Source organism: Apodemus sylvaticus, chromosome 7 (assembly GCF_947179515.1).
Source record: "Apodemus sylvaticus chromosome 7, mApoSyl1.1, whole genome shotgun sequence".
Lineage (NCBI taxonomy): Eukaryota > Metazoa > Chordata > Mammalia > Rodentia > Muridae > Apodemus > Apodemus sylvaticus.
The window spans coordinates 14373848-14395183 of record NC_067478.1 but is presented as its reverse complement, the minus strand read 5'-3'; the positions used below and the strand labels follow the sequence as shown (position 1 = coordinate 14395183).

At 43.9% G+C, this 21336-nt stretch overlaps 1 pseudogene; it reads right to left on the bottom strand.

Moving 5' to 3' along the window:
* Nucleotides 1-1379: 1379 nt before the first annotated feature.
* LOC127688501 (F-box/WD repeat-containing protein 15-like) lies at nt 1380-19511 on the bottom strand (annotated as a pseudogene).
* Between the last annotated feature and the right edge of the window lie 1825 nt (nt 19512-21336).

Here is a 21336-nt window from a genome sequence, read left to right as displayed (position 1 = left end):
CAGGAAGCAAAGAGAAATCAATTAATGTTTTACAGTGGTTTGTAAAGGATTATTTATGACTTATATGGTTTTGTCTCTAGTCCCTTGGTTTTAGTTCTTTTTCGAGGCAGTGTCCTGTAACCCAGGTTAGCCTTGAACTCACCATATGGTGGAGGATTCCTTTGCTTTTGCCTCTCAGGTGTCTTAGCAGTAGGGTTGTTTCTTTGCATGTTTCTGTGTGGTTTGCATGTGTGTGCATGTGTGGTAATCTGAACGAGAATGGCTCCCATAAGCTTGTCCCCTGGTTGGTGGAACTATTTTGGAAGGATCAGGAGGTGTGGCTCTGTTAAAGGGGTTGTGTCACTGTGGACAGGCTTTGAGGGTTAAAAAGACTTGTTATTCCCATGGTTTCTCTTTGCTTCCTGTTTGCAGATGGAGATGTGCATGTCCAGGGTTCCTGCTGCCATGCCTTTGCTCCACCCTATTGACGCTAATCCTTTTAAACCATGAGCTCAATTGAACTTTAATTTCCCATTTTAATGTTTCTCAAGACTGGGTTTCTCTGTGTATATACATGCGCACAGTCCTGACTGTCCTGGAACTCACTCTGTAAACCATAGTGGCCTTAGACTCAGTTCTGGCTGACTCTGTAGCCTGAGTGCTGGGATTAAAGGGGTGCTCTGCCACCAGCTGGCTTTTAATATTTTTTTTCTTTTCTTATTTTTAAAAAGATTTTAAAAAGAAGTGTTGCTGTTCTTCCTGTTTGTATGTCTGTGTTACATATTCCCTGGACCTGGAGTTATAGACAGTTATTATCTGCTATCTGTGTGTTAGCAATTGAACCCAGGTTCTCTGGAAGAGCAGCCAGTGGTCTTCACTGCTGACCCATCTCTCCAATCCCTATGCCCTTGATTTAAAAAGTGGTTTGAGGGGGAAAAAAAGATCAAGATTTCAAAAGAGAACAGTGAGGAGAGGTATATGGGAAGGTTTAATGGAGGAATGGGGAAGGGATAATTATAGTCGCAAAGAAGTTGATTTTTTAATGTGCCACATGTCTCCTGCAGTGACAAGCTGCCCACATGGCCTGGTCATGTGACTCAATCCTATAGCAATAAAATGACAGGTGTCACAGTCAAATTGGTTGTATTTATAGCCACGGAAATTGTTTTAGAGATGGGTTCTCATGATGTAGCCCTGATTGGCCTGAACTAGCTCTGTAGACCAGGCTGGCCTCAGAACTCAGATCTTCCCCTTGCCTCTGCATCCCCAGTGTCAGGATCAAAGGTGTGCACTGCCACATTGGGCCTCTTCAGTTCTTAGCAACACTGAAATCACCTGCCTGGGCTTGCAAATAGACATTTATTATCATTGAGGAAGAGGACACACAACACACTCAGTTTTCAAGAGCATATGTTCAAGGTATATGCCATGAGAAAGCAGGGGCAGGAACCATTTCTCACCACTTGAAATATGCTCACATCATCACATAGTGCTCTGGGAATGAAGCTGCCAAAGGGAAAAACCAATATGTCAGCACTCAAATGGGAGTGAACTTTATCAACTGATGATTAAAGGCCTGACTTTTCATTAGAGTCCTGACTCTATTTAAAACTTTTAAATACTTATTTGTCAGGGGGGCTGGAGAGATGACTCACTGGTTTAGAGCACTGACTGATCCCAGAGGTTCTGAGTTCAATTCCCAGCAACTACATGGTGGCTCACAATCAGCTGTAATGTGACCCGATGTCCTCTTCTGCTGTGTCAGAAGACATCTACCCAGTACTCACATACAAAAGATAAAGAAATAAAAAAATTCTTATTTGTCATGTGTGTGTATGTGTATGTGCCTGTATATGTGTGTGTCCTGAGTGCATGCATATGCTCCTATTCATGGAATGGATAGATAATAACTTGTGGGACCCAGTTTGCTCCTTTCACCAAGCATGTTCCAGAGACTGAATTTGTCAGGCTTGGTGGCAGTTGCCTAAACTGCTGAGCCAGCTCAGGTTAATTTTGAGTAACTGTGCACACTGGCAAAGGAAGGCTGTCATTCATAGCATGAGTTCCAGTCCCAGCCTTCTGCAGTAGACCTCTGCCACATTTCTCAATTCTCAGTTGGTCAGTACATTACCTAAGAACAGAGAGAGCAGCCGGGTGTGAGGCCACATACCTATAAATCACTTCAGCTCAGGAGGCTGAGGCCAGAGAATTGACAGAGTTTGAGGCAATTTGAGGTTAGGCTAGGCTAGATAGTGAGCCCTTGTCTCAGAAAAAAAAAAAAAACAAAGATGTTAATGTATAAGTTTATTTTAAAATTGAGTTGTGTTCCCTTAGCCAAACTTGGTCCACTCAGAATGAATACAGCAATGCATCCCCTCCCCTCTAGGGGGGCGTGGAGATGGTGGGGCACATGTCAATCATTCTTCTCTTTCCTACTGAAGGAAATCTCTTCCAGATCACTCAGGGGTTCATAAGTGTCAGACCTGCCCTGGGAAAGTACACAGCCTCCTTTTTGTGGCCTTGTAGACTCTGGCCACATCCTGTCAGCCACACCCATATTCTCCTTTGAACGAGGTGGTAAAAATGGCACCCCTATTTCTGTCCTCTTGGCATGATGACAACACATCAAAATTCCCTGAAATTTTGGGGTAAAGTTCATTATCAGAGTTCATCCTTTACATGTGCAAGACCCTGGATTTACTCGCCCAGCATAGGAAAGTCAAAATACCTTCCCCAAAGTGTAAGTCTACTGGATAGTCTACAGAGTCAAAAGCAGATCAAGGCCAAATATATTAAGATCCAACCCTTCACACTAGACTCACCAAGATCGAGTTTCTAAAAATTAAATAAAAAACTTGAAATCAGAGGGACATTACACCTGATCATCTATAGAATGACAGATCCCAATAGCAATAGACCTTCCAGCACATCATAGAGGCCAGGAAGCCATGGTAGAGCCCTTTCCAAATCCTGAAGGAGAAGAAACTAATATCTATGAAAACAACCAAGACTGAGTGAGAGGGGGAAGGTTCAGGAGTTCAATGCAAGCCTTCGACACACAAAGTTTTAGGCTACCCTTAACTATGTTGCAAGTTTGAGGTCAGTCTGGGGGGGGGGTATACAAGATGTCTCAAAATAACATACATCCACATGTTCAAACACCCACAGACAGACACAGATGAACACACACAAACACACACACACACACTTTTCATAGTCAAGGACTTCTTAAAACAACAAAAAATGAAGCTATCACTGTATCAGATTTTTAATTATGTCACAGCAAGATCTTGTGCTCCAAGCAAGATGAAGGACACTTCCATCAAACAGATGCATCAGAGCCTAGGAGAAGAACCTGCACTTCTACTATGTGTTGGTTTATTTTTAAGAACAAGGATTTGGCTCTCCAATAAATGGTATCAGGATGATTAAAAGGCCAGCATATTCTTATACCTCCCTCTACTAAACAATTCAATAATCTACTCATAACACACGGAAGGAAAGACTAGATCTGAGACTGGAAAATGACTAAGAGAATCTGTAGAAAAAGCTCCATGACTCAGGTCTAGGCAGGAGCTCTTGGCTAGGTGTAGAGAGCCATATTGGGGTGCTTTGCCACCTGGCACGACTTGACCTTGACAAAGGTGAAGTTCTTCTCCCAACATTTGAGCAGGAATTCCTGTGCTAGCCATAATCCCCTCCACCTAGGGTGAAGAGCTCAGACCAATGTGAAGCCCATTGTTCTCCAAGGATAGCTTCTTCCTGAGAGACACTAGCTGACACCTGATGCCAACCTCCAGTGGAGCAAGCAGAACAGTTCTGCAGACCTGTTTCCAGCCTTTGGGGAAAAGGTCTTCCCCCACCTATATATATATTTGGGGACCTCCATTAAACTTTGAGTCTTGAGCAGGAAATCTCCTCTTGACTCCATGGTTCTCTGGCCACCCTGTTCCCATCCCCAGCTTTCCTTCCAGGTGACCCAGTAACCTCTTCGAATGTAACCTGAGGACAGCTACAGCTAAGAATTCCCAAGTACCAGCAGCCAAAGCAAGAAGTAACAAATGCAACTGAATCAAACTACAAAGTCTTCCCACAGCACAGTGGAGAAAACAAACAAACAAAACACCAAAACCTACCAAACAACAACAACCACAACAGCAAGAAACAATCAAGAGAACAAAAAGAACCCACACAGACTATGGGAAAATTGAATAAAGGTTTCATTGTATAGCCCAGATTTGCACTGAGTCTGAAGGTAGCATAGACTACCCTCAAACTTGAAGAAATTCTTCTGCCTTAGTTTCCTAAATGCTGGAATTATAGCTGTATGCCTCTATGTACAGAGGGAGAAATATCTTTAAGTCATACATGTAATATAAATAACATTGGTAAATTGTCATGTGCTCTTAACCCTAGTTAAAAAGAGTCGCTGGGCAAACAGTTTAGTCCCAGTAATCCTGAGGCAGAGACAGGTGGATCTCAAGATGGAGTTCAAAGCCAGCTTGATCCCAAGACTGAAGAAGTTACACAGAGAGATCTTGTAACAAGGAGGACTCATATTTTTCTTTTTCCTTTAGAGATTGCATCAGGCTGTCTTGCTAAAAGTCAATCAACATTTGCTTCAGCAGCCTGGGTGCAGGGTTTGGGGCCTGTGCCACCACACCATGATCACTGAAAATAACTGAAATGAAGGCAAGTAAAACTCCAAGGAAAACTAGCCAAATGAAGATAATGACAGCTCACTGATGAGCAACCAAGTGGGGGCCACACTCAGGGGAACCATCCTGCCATTAAAGACAAGCTAGGAGGATGCAGTCCCCCACACTTCTACTGTGGGCCTGAGACTGTCGACATGACTGCATGTGCTGAGATCCCAAGAACAAGCAATTCTTTCTTCTCCCTCCCTCCCTTCATTCCTAATACATAATCTCTCTCTATAGCCCTGGCTGTGCTGGGACTCACTCTGTAGACCAGGCTGGCCTAGAACTGAGAAGATAGCCACTTGACTCTGCCCCGGAGTACTGGGAATAAGGACTGTGCTATGCTTGGCCAGTTCCTAATTTGTTTGTTTGTGATGATTTTGCAATGAACCCAAATGACTGCCAACCTTCTTAAACAGTAGAAGGTGACCTTGAACTTCTGGATCCTCCTGCCTCTGCTTCTTAAATATTACACAGACATAGCACCATGTCTGTTCTGTGTGATGCTAGAGATCATAAATTTAGTCATGTCTTTTCATAGAAAGTGCATTTCCCAAAATGCATTTTTACTTAGAACTTTTTAATATGGTAACCTTTAAATGCATTTGTGTGAAGGAGTCAGTCAGATCCCCTGGAACTGGAGTCACAGAAAGTTGTGAGTCACCACATGGATGCTGGGGATTGAACCCAAGTCCTCTGGAAGAGCAGCCAGTGCTCCTAACTGCTGGGCCATCTCTACATCCTAGAAATGTTTAAAAATCAATCAATCAATTAATTAATTGATTAATTAATGTACAGTTGAAATCAAGAAGCAGAGCTCACCTTTGCAGTGGCAGACATCTCCTCTTTTGCAGCTGATAATACCTCCTGAGCCTTGGGGTTCTCTCCTCCCACGCGTACACATCCAAAGAGCCATCCTTAAAGCTGACAATGACATGAACAGGGTCCTTCAAAGAACACCCAACTGTGAGCAGGCTGGAGTCAATGTCAGATCAAAAGACAGGGAGAGGACCTAGGAGATGGCTCATCAGGTAGAGGCACCTGCTGAGCGAGCCTGGTGCTCTGAGCCCATGTGAAGGTGGAAAGAGAGAGACTAATGCCAGGAAGTTGGCCTCTGGCCTCTGCAAGTGCTCTCCCAAGTACAAGTGCACATGTGCACACACCAACAGTATGAATTTTTAAAAAATATAAATCTATTTTTAAAAAACCCCACTGGAGGGAAACATTCTAAACGTACCACCCACAGGCTCAAGACCTCCTCAGAGCTGTACTGAAATGTCTGCAGATAGAGACCATTCATGTTGAAGAGCAGGAGAGAGGACACAGTTGCACAAACAATCACATCCTTATCACTGACTCCCATCCATTCTGGGCTCTCTTCTTGCAACAAGAAGCTTGAAAACAAATGTCCTGTTCCAAAAACACAAAATACAGAGGCAATTTTTTTAATTATTTAAGCAAGAACAAAATCCTTAATGCTTAGCGAAAAGTAAATCCCTACTTCCATAGCATGCTAGTCTCATAGAGACAACAAACAACAGTCCATTGATCTGACAAGTCCATGTCCATGACCATGGGAAGGCAGGCTGTGACACAGGGACGGTGTGGACAGTCAATAGCTCAAACATTGGAAAGACAACTGTACTGAGGACAGTAGAACCCAGTCTCTATTACAAGACAGAAATGGAAACATGTCTGCCTGAGAGAACTGTAGCTCGCTAGTGCAGTGACCATCAAATAGGCCCAAGTTCACATCCGGCCAAGGAGCCTCCTGCTCCCTTTACAGAAACATCATGTGCAGCAGCATTGTGTGGAGATCCACAATCCCTGCACAGGCCAGGGATCTCCAAGGTCTAGGCCAGCCTGGTCTACAGAGCAAGTTCCAGGTTAGCCATGGCTGCACAGAGAAACCCTGTCTTCAAAGCCTGAAAATACAAAACAATGACAAGCATTTATAGCTTACTATGAGCACTTGCAGGAGACACAGGAGAAATTGGGATTTCTTTTAAAAATAGCTTTCACATTGTAATTTTTGTGTAGGTATTCATGCCACAGTACACATGTGTGCGTCAGGGGAAAACTTGAGGGATTTGGATCTCTCCTCCATCATGTGGTCCCCAGTTATTGAACTAGGTTGCCAGGCTTGGTAGTTAAATGTCTCTGTCCTCTAAGCCAGGGCTTCTCTGCCTTCCTAATGTTTCCTACTGAACTTTAACACAGTTCTCATGTGGCCTTGGGGAGTCACCCCAGCCATAAAGTTACCTTCATTGCTACTTCATAATGGTAAGTTTGCTACTGTTATCACTTGTGATTAAAGTATTTGGAAGAGAGAATTTACCACAGGGGTCATGACCCATAGGTAGAGAACCAGGGCCCTAAGACATTTTAACACCCCATAATATATTCCTTTATTGCTTGTCATTTGAGATTTCCTGTTATTGAGACAAGGTCTCACTGTGCATTCCTGGCTAACCTGGTACTCACTGCATAGATCAGGCTGGCCTGGAACACAGAGACATATATGAGTCTCTCCTCCTGAATGTTGACATTAAATGTGAACACTATCTTTCTTGGCCTTCTGTTTTTATTTTTTAATTTATGAGCATGTGTGTATGTGTGTGTATCTCTGTGTGTCTTTGTACATGTCTGCATGCATGCATGTAACATGTGTACATGCTAAACCATGGTCTCAACTCCCTCATTTTTGTTTGTGAGACAGCATCCTCTATGAAGCTCTCCTGACTCAGTCTCCTGAGTTTGGGCATGTGCCATCATGTCTGGCTAGATAATTTTCTAAGGTTTACCTTTTACAATCATTTTGTTCTTGATCTGTTCCAGCTTCATATCAAATGTGACAAATGTTGTGTTTACTGGGGGGGGCACTTCTGGACATCATTGTTATCCTGTCTTCCCTCCTTGGGGTCCAGAAGGCTCTTTCGCACAATGAAAATTCGAGACTGGTAGACACAGGGGCAGAGAATTCTGATGTCCTCAGTAAACTGCTCATGTAAAACACCTGCAGAGAGGATTGCCCAGTGGAATCAATGAAGAGTAACACATCTTTAGCCTGGCACATGTGCACTCCAGAAAAGGGACTTTGAAAGAAACCCAGGACTGGCCGCATCTGTTCCTCACCCAGGGCAGGGCAGAGCAGCCATTACTCCAGCTCAGGGTCAGAATAACTCACAGTCTTCCTGCCCCTCCTATCATATTCAGAGACAGAATAGAATCCCTGACCCAGGTAAAATCCCTGCAATGGACACATCAGGAAGAGCTTGGTTAAGTACATTTTCCCTGTGTAGAGGTCGAGTCCAGGGCTGGTCTACACTTTAAAAAAAAAATGAGGCATTGAGACTGTCACACTGTAACCCAGGCTTCTTTGAAAATATATCAATGGAGAAAACCAAATAAATAAGCTTGGGCCCTGAGGAGTACTTGGCCTCTGAGCAGACCATCTCTCTCACACTACCTAAGAAACAAGCACCAGAGAGCTGGCAGGTAAGAGAGAAGGCACTATATAAAGCACTCGGTATGGTAGCACTTATGTAAACTCTGTCAGCTACTGGTAATTGTGTCAGGCATTGATAGAAAGCCAGACACTCTGAAGCTAATAGAAAAGAAACTGGGGAAGACCCTTGAGGACATCGGTACAGGGGGAAAGTTTCTGAACAGATCACCAATAGCATATGCTCTAAGATTAAGAATTGACAAATGGGACCTCATAAAATTGCAAAGTTTCTGTAAGGCAAAGGACACCATCAAAAGGACAAATTGGCAGCCAACAAATTGGGAAAAGATCTTCACCAACCCTACATTAGATAGAGGGCTAATATCCAATATATATAAAGAACTCAAGAAGTTAGACTCCAGAAAACCAAATAACCCTATTAAAAAATGGGGTACAGATCTAAACAAAGAATTTTCACCTGAAGAAATTCAGATGGCAGAGAAGCATCTTAAAAAAATGCTCAACTTCATTAGCCATTAGGGAAATACAAATCAAAACAACCCTGAGGTTTCACCTTACACCAGTCAGAATGACTAAGATTAAAAATTCAGGAGACAACAGGTGTTGGCGAGGATGTGGAGAAAGAGGAACACTCCTCCACTGCTGGTGGGGTTGCAAATTGGTACAACCACTCTGGAAATCAGTCTGGCGGTTCCTCCGAAAACTGGGCACCTCACTTCCAGAAGATCCTGCTATACCACTCCTGGGCATATACCCAGAGGATTCCCCAGCAGGTAATAAGGATACATGTTCCACTATGTTCCTAGCAGCCCTATTTATAATAGCCAGAAGCTAGAAAGAACCCAGGTATCCCTCAACAGAAGAGTGGATGCAAAAAATGTGGTATATCTACACAATGGAGTACTATTCAGCCATTAGAAACAATGAATTCATGAAATTCTTAGGCAAATGGATGGAGCTGGAGAACATCATACTAAGTGAGATAACCCAATCTCAAAAGATCAATCATGGTATGCACTCACTAATAAGTGGATATTAACCTAGAAAACTGGAATACCCAAAACATAATCCATACATCAAATGAGGTACAAGAAGAACGGAGGAGTGGCCCCTTGTTCTGGAAAGACTCAGTGAAGCAGTATAGGGCAAAACCAGAACAGGGAAGTGGGAAGGGGCGGGTGGGAGAACAGGGGGAGGGAAGGAGGCTTATGGGACTTTAGAGGAGTAGAGGGCTAGAAAAGGGGAAATCATTTGAAATGTAAATAAAAAATATATCGAATAAAAAAAAAGAAAAAAAAAAGAAAATCGCTTTGAGTTCAGGGTCAGCTAAGGTTTCTGGGGACTGCTATTTCACCTGCATTCTGCCTTTGGCTCAGACACATTTCACAGACAGTTCACTGATATACCTTTGCCATTGTGACTGGTCACGTGACTCCTTCCAAGACGTTACTCTTTTCTTAGTGTATGCTGGCTTTTCTTATGATAGGGCTTAGGAGAGGGGGAGTGGTCTCCCTGGACCTCCCTGAGGGCTGGACCTTCCCACTGTCTCCCACCTTTACCCTGGAGTTGCTAGAACAGACCTACCTTTGGGAAGATATGTGGGTGTTTCTTATTCACAAAGACCCATTTCTTCTGAGGAGAGCAGTAGATTCCATCAATACCGTATGGGAATACATTGACTCTGGAAATGAGGTGTAAGTCAGGGATCCTAAAGACATAGAGGTTACCCAAGGTATCTCCTGCCTGAAATCAGAGCACCAGCACCTGGTCAGTGGGAAAAGGTTAAGCATGGAGGAAGCAGTGCTACCTGCTCTGAGATACACCACTGTGTCTTCAAGTCCAGTGACCAGATCCAAAGCTCTGACCAGCCTGCCTCACAGAGTGTCTGGGCTGATCCCATGGAATAAGACTCTCTAGACCTGGGGCAGGTGGATGACTCAGTGGGTAACTGCTGAGCACAAGAGAAAGGGACAGAGAGAAAGAGACAGAGACAGAGACAGAGAGACACAGAGAGACAGAGAGACAGAGAGACAGAGAGACAGAGACACAGAGACACAGAGACACAGACACAGAAATATAGTTGATACATTGACACACTTGCAGGCTAAATATTAACATACTAAATAATTTTTTTCCTTTTGGGTTTTTTGAGACAACATTTCTTTGTTTATCCCTGGCTATCCTGGAAATCACTCTGTAGATCAGGCTGGCCTCAAATACCTGCCTCTGTGACATGCACCAGCATGCCCTGAAGGATATTTTTAAAGAAACTTTTGTAGGACGATTTTAGATATATTTTTAAACCCAACACTCAGAAGGCAGAGCAGTCTGATCTCTGTGAGTTAGAACACCCTAGTCTACACAGTGAGTTCTAGGCCAGCCAGGTCTACATCATGAGACATGAGGTAACACATGAGGTAAGAAAAAATATAAAGGTTTTCTAATCCTTAAAGCACTCTTCCCCAGGAATCACTGGGATATCATCATTATCCTGTTTTCTCAGTATCTGATGAAATTCACATTTTTCTCTATTATCCATATCCAAATTGATATGGATAGGAATAATAAACATTTCAAAGATAAAGAGATGTAAAGGCTCATAGAAAAATTGTGTGTATGTGTGTGTGTGCCTGGTATATGTATTTTTGTGTATGTACATGTAGATTACATACATGGACATACATGGAAAACAGAAAAGGATGCCAAGTATCCTGTTAGATCACTCTTCTCCTGATTTCCTGAGAGAGTCTCTTATTGAACTTGGAGCTAGGCTGCCTTGGCTAGAGGTGTCTAGTCCCAGTGACCCTTGTGTTTCCATCCCCAACAACACTGGGGATACAGGTACATGTAGCCACATTACACTATATATGTGAGTGTCAGGGATTTGAACTCAGGTCTTCATGCTTGCACAGCAAACATTGCTACCCACTGAGCCATCTATCCCCATATTCCAGGAATGAATTTTAAAATGATATTTTTAAGAGAATGGCTTAAGAAAATGCACATGAAATAGGTCAAAGGCTAAGGGATGGCCATGTTTGTGGTTTACTGTGATTGACTCTCAGGGTTTGCAGAGACTCCAAGAAGGCAAGTTGAGATTTGATATCGAGACCTCAAGTTGGCAAGTGTTTTGTTCTGTGTGACTACTCCAGATTCGGGGTGGGGGTGGGGGTGGGGGGATGGGGCCACTTACCAAGACAATCGGACCATTCTGGGTATCAACAGCTTTCAGTAATTCACAGGGAGATAACAGGGCTTTAGTCGCCAGAGCTTCCTTGTTCTGACAGTCCCACAGTTTGATAGTTGATCCTGTATCTACAGTGACTGCAATGTGCATCTCAGGGAGGGTAGTCAACAGGTGGATATAGGCAGGCTGTATGGGGCTTACCCAGGTCATAACACCCTGGTGAACAAGAGCATCTTCATGTCTGAGCACCTCTAGTGCAACCGGTTTCACCCAGCAGCTATATTTCCAAGCCTCATCTAGACTGGAAACCCTGACTTCTTCCTTAAAGAAAATATTATGAAAGCTCTAAGCATCCCTCGCTGGACATGGTAGCACATGCCTAGAATCCCAGCCCAGGGAGGCAGAGGCAGGAAGGTCACTAGCAGCTTTAGGCCAGCCTGGTCTACATGCCAAGTTGTAGGACAGCTGGGACTACATTACAAGAGTATCTGAAAAAAGAAAAAGAAACACAGGGCTGGAGAGATGGCACAGCAGTCTAGTTAAAAACAGCTCATGGCATAAAGGACTGTGGCTCAACTCCCAGCACACACATGACAGCTCACAACTGTGTGTAACTCCAGTTCTGGGGGATCTGATACTCTCACATGGACATACTAGCAGACAGAGTACCTATGTATATGAAAACAAAAAGAAACACAAAGAGGAAAACAAATATCTAGATTATTTGGGGCAGAAGTGGACAGGAAAACAGGACACATGCATTATGCTCAGAGGCGAGCACACACTCACTGTACAGACCAGAAAGAAGAACATGGCTGCCAAGATGGCTCAGCAGGGAAGGGCAGCAGCCACTGAACCTCATGACAAGAGGTCAATCCCCAGGGACCACATGGAAGAGGAGAACCACCTCCCACAAACATGGATGAAGAACAATCATCGGCCCTGTGCTCAGAGTCAGTTCACCTTTTAGTGACAGTGCAAGCAGGGAGCTTATGCCTATCGGCAATTCTAGTGGGGCTGGGTTCTTTTTTTTTTTTTTTTTTTTTTTTTTGGTTTTTTTGTTTGTTTGTTTTTTGAGACAGGGTTACTTGGTCACTCTATACTGTTACTCTCCCCAAACTCTCTATGTAAACCAGGCTGGCTTCAAACTCTGCTTCCTCTGCCTTCTGATTGATGGAGTTAAAGACCTGTGCTACCACTTCTGGCACTAGTAAGATTTATAACACTTGAAACAGACCTGTTCACAATGAATCAATTCCAAAACTGGTTATTGTATCAATTCTTATACATTGCAAATGAGAAAAACAAGTTCTCTTCCAGGCTTTCCTTTAGTTAAGAAAAACAAACAAACATCAAGGGTCAGGAGAGATGGCTCAGTGTTTAAGAGTGCTGTTTGCTCTTCCAGAGGTCCTAAGTTCAATTCCCAGCAACCACATGGCGGCTCACAACCATCTGTAATGGAATCTGATGCCAACTTTGGATATGCAGGTGTACATGCAGATAGAGCAAATAAAATAAATAAGTCCAGTTTTTTTTAAAAATCACAGACACACACACACACACACATACACACACACTCCACCAGCAGCAGCATCAATGAATCAAATCCAAAAGTATAATTAAATTTAGTAAAATATTAGAGGCAGCAATCAATATATTCATTTCTAAGCCTTAGATACATTTTCATGAAAATTATTAATAACCTCTCCTTCCCAATAAATGTAATCTCCCCTTTGAGTCAGTATTTCTCAGGAACTTCTGAAACCAGTTCCTATCTGCCAAAAAGTTTCTTTACCTTTGTTTTTGGTATTGTCATAATGTTGCAATGTACTCTCTCTATGTACAAGATACATTGTAGAACAATTAAACAAACCTAAATTGTCTAACTCAGATATACTTAATAGATACTGGCTTTCAGTCTTGTCAAAAATCTGTGAAATGAAATGTTAAGTGTTTTAGTATAATAGACAGAGACTCCCAAACCCTGACAGTGAATCCCCCGCCCGCCCCAAGATCTCTGAGTCATATGGGCACAGCAACACGACTGCCTAAATTGTGGTGTGATAACCACTGAGAATCACTGCTCCGTTGCCTTGCCTGCTGCCAGGGCTTGGACTAACTGTGGACAAAGGGAGGATACCCAGAAAGTTAAATGTCTCATGTTGCCTAAGACAAAATGAGTCATTTTTCCCATGTTCCTCCTACACAGGAAAAAGCTTCTCATCCTCTGGGTCTGATGAACAGACATCCTGTGTCTGAGTGGAGATGGCATTGTCCACTGAGGTCCCACCAGATGGATGACACTATTGTCTCCAAGGGAAACAATGGAGATGACAAGGTAGTTGGAGCTGTGGCCCTTAGGGGTCTAGACCCGTCTCACCCACCACAAAACATTCTTACACTCCCCCAAGGTCATTACTTCTTTGAAATCCTTCTCATAAAAGACACTAACCTGTCATTTCTTTTGTCTTCTGCTTCAGACCCTGACCTTGTCCTAACTCCTTAGTGTCACACAACCTGGACACATTAAAGATCGCTGGCTATGTGTACCCCCAGGAACTAACTCACAGCTGCCACTTACAGCTTCTCCAATGACTCTGTCAAGAAACCTTAATCACCTTTCACGATCTGCCCTGACTCTGGTGTTGCCATGATCCCATATCATTTCTCTATTTTTTTCAGATTTATTTATTTATTATATGTAAGTACACCGTACCTGTCTTCAGACACCCTAGAAGAGGGTGTCAGATCTCACTAAGAATGGTTGTGAGTCACCATGTGGTTGCTGGGATTTGTACTCAGGACCTCCGGAAGGCCAGTCAGTGCCTTTAACCATTGAGCCATCTCTCCAGCCCTTCTCTATCATTCTTAACTATAGACTTAAGGTGTTTCTCATACTAAACTATATAATCAACTATCATATTCACATGGTCAAATTTTCAAGTTTCCTATAATTTGTCTTTTAAATGTAAAGTTAAACATGTTTCTCACTGTGCTAAATTTATATATATACATATATGTTCAGTCTCCCAGATAGAAGGAAAAAGCCCTTCTTGCTCCTTCTGCTCCAAAAAAGATTTGTCTTCCCTAATCTCGTCTTAAAGAGTGTTCATGCTGTTAACAGATTTATCTCTTTTTTAAACTTATAAGTGCAAGGAAATCCACTTAGATCCACCTTTGATGGACCAAACACATTCCATCAAGCTAAGTACACCTGCCAATCAATAGCCCAAGTCTCTACCTGTTGCCTATTCCAGAGGGTGGGATTCCTCTCTTGTTCCCTGGGACTGGGACTCCTCTCACCCCAACCACCAAGACCTAAGGGTTTCAAATGTACACTTAAGGCCTTTTTAAAAAAAAAAAATCCCCAAACTACTTAACTTTATTCTCTACCTCTAATATATGTAAGTGTTTCAGCATCTTGCTAAGTCCAGGTGTTTACTCAAAATCTACATCCAGAACAGCTACAGAGAAGCAACCCACAGATGTGCCAGTGCCTGCTCTCACAGACAGACGCTTCTACTGGATCTGCTCCTCCCTACCCACAGATGGACCTACAGAACCTGAACAGCAAGGAAACAAGTGACTCCCCTAATACAGGACCAACATACCCATCTCCATTTTCTTAGGTTTCCCTGACAGGCTGTCCCAAAGTCAGCAGGAAGTAGCTAACAATCACAAGGACCCTATTCCTGGTCACCATGGCCTCTTTCTAATTTCTCCTTATTAAAATTGAACCAAAATGGAGGAAAGTTAGCATCCTTCTAGCCTCTAGCCAACAGTTACCTGACAACAGCCAGGTAGGCCTGGCTTGCTCTAAAAGGAGCAGTGCGGCCCCTCCTGGCTCTCTCTGTCGCTCCTGTCTGACACTTTTCTCCCTCTAACACCTTTTTCCCTCTTTCCCCTTCCCCCTTCCTCTCCACATTTTCTGACCGGCCTCTGCTCTCCTCTCTTTGTCCCTTTCTCTCTCTCCATCTTTCTCTGTCTCTGCTCCCTTCTCCACTTCCCTTCCCATGCTCTAAATAAACTTGAGTCTACATTCTACCCATCCTATGTCTGGTACCTCAGGGCAAAGGCTGCCTCAGCCTGGGCCTCCCCGCCAAGGCGCCCCTCCCACCTCACCATCCTGTGCTCTACAAAACATATCCTGGCCTTTTAAAAACACCGCACAGTCTACTTCTTACTCTGGCTGCTCTGGACTCTTCCAGATGCCTCTGGCCGTTCTCTCATATCTACAATAAAAAAACCTTAATCATGTCATGGGGCAGTAAAGTCAGCAGTTTCTTTACTGTACCTCTTCAAATAGAATAAAAATATCAACAAGACAAGTATATCCACACTTTCTACTCTTATTTAATGTGGTATTGTTTTAGCTAGAACAATAAAGCAAGAGAAGCAAATACAAGAGAGGCCAATAGGAAAGAGAAACCAGAGTTTCCTCATTTTGAGACACCAGGAGCCTGTACTTAGAGACCCCAAGTCTCCTCTGGGAAACTCTGAGAACTGAATAACTTCCAGAAAATTGGCAAGCTACAAAGTTAACAAGTGAAAAAAATCAGTGCCCTTCCTATGTAGCAATAAACACAGTGAGGAAGGATCAGGGAAACCGTCCGATTCACAGAAGCCTCGAACACCACCCTGAAGTAGCCTGGTGGACACGGTACAGGCTTATGATCCCAGCAGGCAGAGGTTGGCAGATCTCACAGTTCAAGACCAGCCTTTTCTACAAAGCAAGTTTCCTCCAAGGCTTTTACACAGTGAAACCCTGTTTCAAACCAACTAACCAAACCACCACCACCAACAACAACAAAATAACCCCTGGAGTAAGGGGTGGAGTGATGGTTCATCAGTTCAGAGCAATTAGTGCTCTTGCAGAGGACCCTAGTTGGGTTCCCAAAGCCCACACAACACCTCACAGCCTCTGGCCTCTGGAAGCAGGCACTACCACAGGCACACACACATATAAAATAAAAAATATATCTTAAAAAAAGAATACATAATAGTAAATCCGACCTTGTATGTGAACAATGTCTATGATGGAAACTTTGAAACACTGACAGGCCTGCAGAGATGGCTTAGCAGAGGACCTGAGTTCAGTGCCCACAGCCCCAGGACACACACCTTACATTCATCTGCAACTACAGGTTTTAAGCAACATGCCACCCTCTTGTGACCTCCACAGGCAGCAGAGACACATGTATTACACATACATATATGCACAGAAAACATACATCTAAAATAATTAAATCTGGGGAAAAAGTAAGAAGAAGGAAAAATCAGGTGTGGTGGTAGAAAACTTTGATCTGAGCCCATGGGAAGTCAAGGGAGGTGGACCTATAGAGGGACTTCCAAGACAGCCAGGCCTGTACAGGGGTATCCTGTCTCATTCTCACCAACAACAAAAAGATGAAATCAGAATTCATATCTAGGTAACTTTTACTACTCATCAGTCATACTCACCTCATGAATATCCCAGGTGGAAATCCTGTTCATGGAAGACACCATACAGACAACTGACTTGCCTTGTCCATTTCTTGTTAAGCCACACCCTGAGATATAACATGTATTTGCCTGAGCTCCTGCAAGGAAACCCCAACAGTATGTGGACACAAGACATTAGAGGGGCGACTCAAACCGAAGGAGCTATGTTTCCTTTCCCTCTGTCATGTTGAAGGTTTGGATAAAAGCTGTGGAAAGGATGAAGTGATAGGCAGCCAAACAAGTTGCAGGCTAGTCATTTGTTCAGAGACATTTCCTCTTTAATCTGTTTCTATAGATTCAAAATGGGGGCTGGGGGCTGGGGCTGTAACTCAGGGGGCAGGGTGCTGGGTTCTGTTCCTAGAGGCCTATGGATTGTGACCCGGTACTCATGTGGAGGCAGAAGGATCCGAAGTTCAAGGTTATTGGTATTTGTTACATGAAAGTTTGAGGTCAGCCTGTGGTACATGAGATCCTGTCTTAAAAAACAGAGAGAGAGAGAGAGAGAGAGAGAGAGAGAGAGAGAGAGAGAGAGAGAGAGAGAGAGAAGAAGAAGAAGAAGAAGAAGAAGAAGAAGAAGAAGGAGGAGGAGGAGGAGGAGGAGGAGGAGGAGGAGGAGGAGGAGGAGGAGGAGGAGGAGGAGGAGGAGGAGGAGGAGGGAAGGAAGGAAGGAAAGAAAGAAGGAAAGAAAAAAGGAAAGAAATAAAGAGTGAAAAAGAAACGAAAAAGAAAAAGCCAGGTGTAGAGATGTACCAGTCCCAGCGAAGGCAAGGGGCAGATCTTGAGTTTGAGGCCATCCTAGCCTACAGATCAAATTCCAGGCTAGCCATGGCTGTATAGTGAGGCCTTATCTCAAAACAAACAGAAGGTGTGACAGATTCTACAAAGTTGTCTTCACACACACACACACACACACACACTCACACACACTGTGCCATACATACACACATATCACATACACACAAACTAAAAATAAGAAATGAAAAAATTTGAAGAGTGTTTCTCCATCAGATAACTGTTCTGAGGAAGTTTTTTTGAAAAAGATAAATACTAAAGCCTATGTAGTAATCTCCCCATTAAATTCTCTCTGCACACTGGGAAGGGTTCGACCCGTCAGGGAAAGGGAGGGATAGGGCAGGTTTTACAATGTGGAGCAACCACTCAGCAGATCACAGATTGGTTCCATAGCTAGGCTAGCACAGCAGCCCCATCCTGTTAAGCTACAATTCCCTGCCTGTTATGTAGGTCCGCACAGAATGGGAAAAGCCAAGTGGGTGTCTATTCTGGGGTACCCCAACCCATACCAAACTCTGCAGGAATTTCCTTGTAAGTGAAATCTCTTGGTTTTGCTCGGGACTTGGTGTGTTCTTGCCATGTTCGGTAAATGTAGAACTGCTTCCATGTCTCTGTGCCCAGGAGGTGTGGGTTGACCTTGTCACAGAAGAGCCATCTCTCCTGACACAACTTCCTGCAATGAACAGTTGCAATCCCATCAGGCTGACCCCAGTCACCTCACCTTAGATCCACTGTTACAGTGCTTAAAACATTTATTCACTAACCATCTTTGAGCAGCAGAGGTCCAGGTCCAGAATCAGAAGGCCTCTTCTTCCCTTCCTGCCCCATCTTGTCCCCTCTTCCCATCCCACCCTGCCCCTCTCCTTACCTCCACAGGACATCACTGCTTGCAACTGCATTCCAGCTCTATGGGAGAGAAAAGAATCCTTAAACCAACAACCGCCTCCCTCTCCTGCTCTCAATTTGTTCTGTGCTGGGCCTACACAGGTTAATCAAACACAGTCCTAGCTCTCCAGGCCCAGCCAGCCTGGAGAGACCTACCCCAGCAAACACAAGTCACCTTCTGAGGGCTCAGAGGAAGGAGGGCCAGCCTCTGAAGGTCTAACACGGAGTTTCAAGGATGACACGTGTCAGCAGCGCATCTCTGCAGGGCAGTTGGGTTTTTTTGTTTGTTTGTTTGTTTGTTTTTCATTTAGTAGAATTGTGTTATCGCTGTTACTGTTCTGAGATAGGGTGTCTAGTAGCCTGGGCTGGGTTTAAGTTCATGTGATTGAGTCTGACCCACACTCCTGATCAACTTGCTTCCACCTCCCAAGTGCTTCAATTGTAGGCATGAGCCACCATTCCTGCCTCATTGAAATGGATTTGAGGTCTTCAGGATGGATAATGCTAACCTGTGAGTTCTAGATATATCTGTTTGCTATTCTGTAGGCTGGTGCTCCTGTTGGTTCCGAGAAGCAGCTGAGTCCCCAAAACACTAATATGTGTGATAGCTGAGTAGACAGATGTGAATGAGTTAAGTTTTAGGAGGGAAGAAAGGAAGGAAGGAAGGAAGGAAGGAAGGAAGGAAGGAAGGAAGGAAGGAAGGAAGGAAGGAAGGAAGGAAGGAAGGAAGGAAAGAAGGAAGGAAGGAAGGAAGAAAGGGAGGGAGGGAGGGAGGGAGGAAGGGAGGGAGGAAGGGAGGAAGGAAGGAAGGAAACCACGCTCTGTGAGTATGATGCTGGGGTAGCTGAGACTCCATGTTGAGCAGGAAAGGCCAAAGGGACCTTATGTAGGATGCACCCAATGGAGGACTCAGCCAATGAGCTTTTACCTTGTTCACTTGGGCAACCTGTAGCAAAGTGAAGGCATCCAGATAGGAGAGGATTTTCATCATCGGCACACTGGGCAAATGGATCTCCATCTTCTGTGGCCTACGTCCACACTGACTCTTCTCTCTCCTCCCCAGCTTCCTCACATTTTAAAGGCTTGGCCAAAGGGTCAGAAGGATGGCCACCCACAGCTCATCAGGCTTTGATTGGAGCAAGCTGCAGGTGTGTAGACTCTCAGCCTGCCCCTGCCCCCACTCACTGGAGACAGATACACTCAGCTGAGAGCGCTCACACCTAAACTACTCCACAGTGTCTTTCATTGTGTAGATGAGCTCATCAACCCCTTCCTGGCACTGTGGAGCCAAAAGTCCATGATCTGGGGCAGCCCTGATGATGTACTTGTCAGTACTTTCTAAAAAATACTGAGTAACATGCTAATTTTCTACAGATTCAATTGCTTATGTGAAGCACATTAGGTTGCTTCAAATTACTTGTGTAGGGAATCTGGTTTCCATGTTTATGTCTGCTTGAGAACTGAATTAGATCAGCAGGGCCCACCTCTCCATACCTGCACACCTCTAAGAGCATATGCTTGGGTACTTAGCTTTCTAGTAGAAAGGGAGGGTCAAAGAAGACACCTGATGTTTAGTGCTGGTCCCTGCGCACACACACTAATGTGCAAATAGTCACTTTTACATGTACTGCACATGAATTCCAGGCCAGCCTAGGCTAAAGAATGAGACTTTGTTTCAAAAAAGAGTAAAAGGGTCATGCTGATTTTATTCAGGCTGATTACATTACTAAGTAGAAATCAGAATGTACTTTTATTCTAAAATTACCTTCTCTCGTGCATCCACAGGGTAGAGCTGATGTCCTGGACCCTTGGTAGCTGTGCTCCTTTGTCCTTTAAGATAATAACTCAAGGAACTCAGCACTACACACAGACATACACCTTGGACATATACACGTATACATACATAAACATACACACATACAAAATGGATATATGTCTATATACATGGAGAGACACACTCTTTAAACTATGCTCTCTACCGTTTCAGATTGAAAATATTTTTAGGACTGCAGACCCCAGCATTGGCTTTGCTACCACAGAGATGGAAGTTAGAATGTGAAGTAGTCAGCAAAACCAAAGCAGCCTGAAGAGGGGCTGACAGGACACAGTGCAGACCCTGAAAGAGACAGAGGCCTCCTTGTTCCTTGTGTTATACTTTCTCAATCTCTCTCTCTCTCTCTCTCTCTCTCTCTCTCTCTCTCTCTCTCTCTCCTCTTTCCTCCTTTCCCCCATATGCCTGACTTCATATTTAACTCTACCTGCTTTTTATTCTATTATAATCAGGTGAAGTGTGTGTGTGGTTTGGGGTTGGATGGTTTGTTGTTGAATTGTTTTTGGAGACAGGGTTTCTCTGTTTAGCCCTGGCTGTCCTGGAACTTGCTCTGTACACCAGGCTGGCCTCAAACTCAGAGATCTGTCTGGATTTGCTGGGACTGAATGTACACACACCGTCATTTTTTTTAAAAAAAAATCACTGTTTTTGCTGATCAAGAATAGGCCTGTGTGCAGTGACCTGAGCTTGCCTGCCCATGTGTAATGTGCCAGGAACTATGGACAAGCCGTCAGTAAGAGTAACCCAAAGAAATAACCATTGAGACAAGAATAATCACTGTTTTGTTCTTAAGATCTGCAGAACTGGAAAATATGTATGACCAGTGATCAGGGTCACCTGCATACCTGTCACCTGACTTCACACATGACAAGACACCTACCCACCCTGTCTCCAGTCACCTGTTTCTAGAAAATAATCAGCTTCCTGGAAGTGTTGGCCTCTCGCTGGCCATGTTGTGACCAGCTAGCTCATCAATTGGTACAATTCTTTGTCGTGCACACCTTCTCCCTTG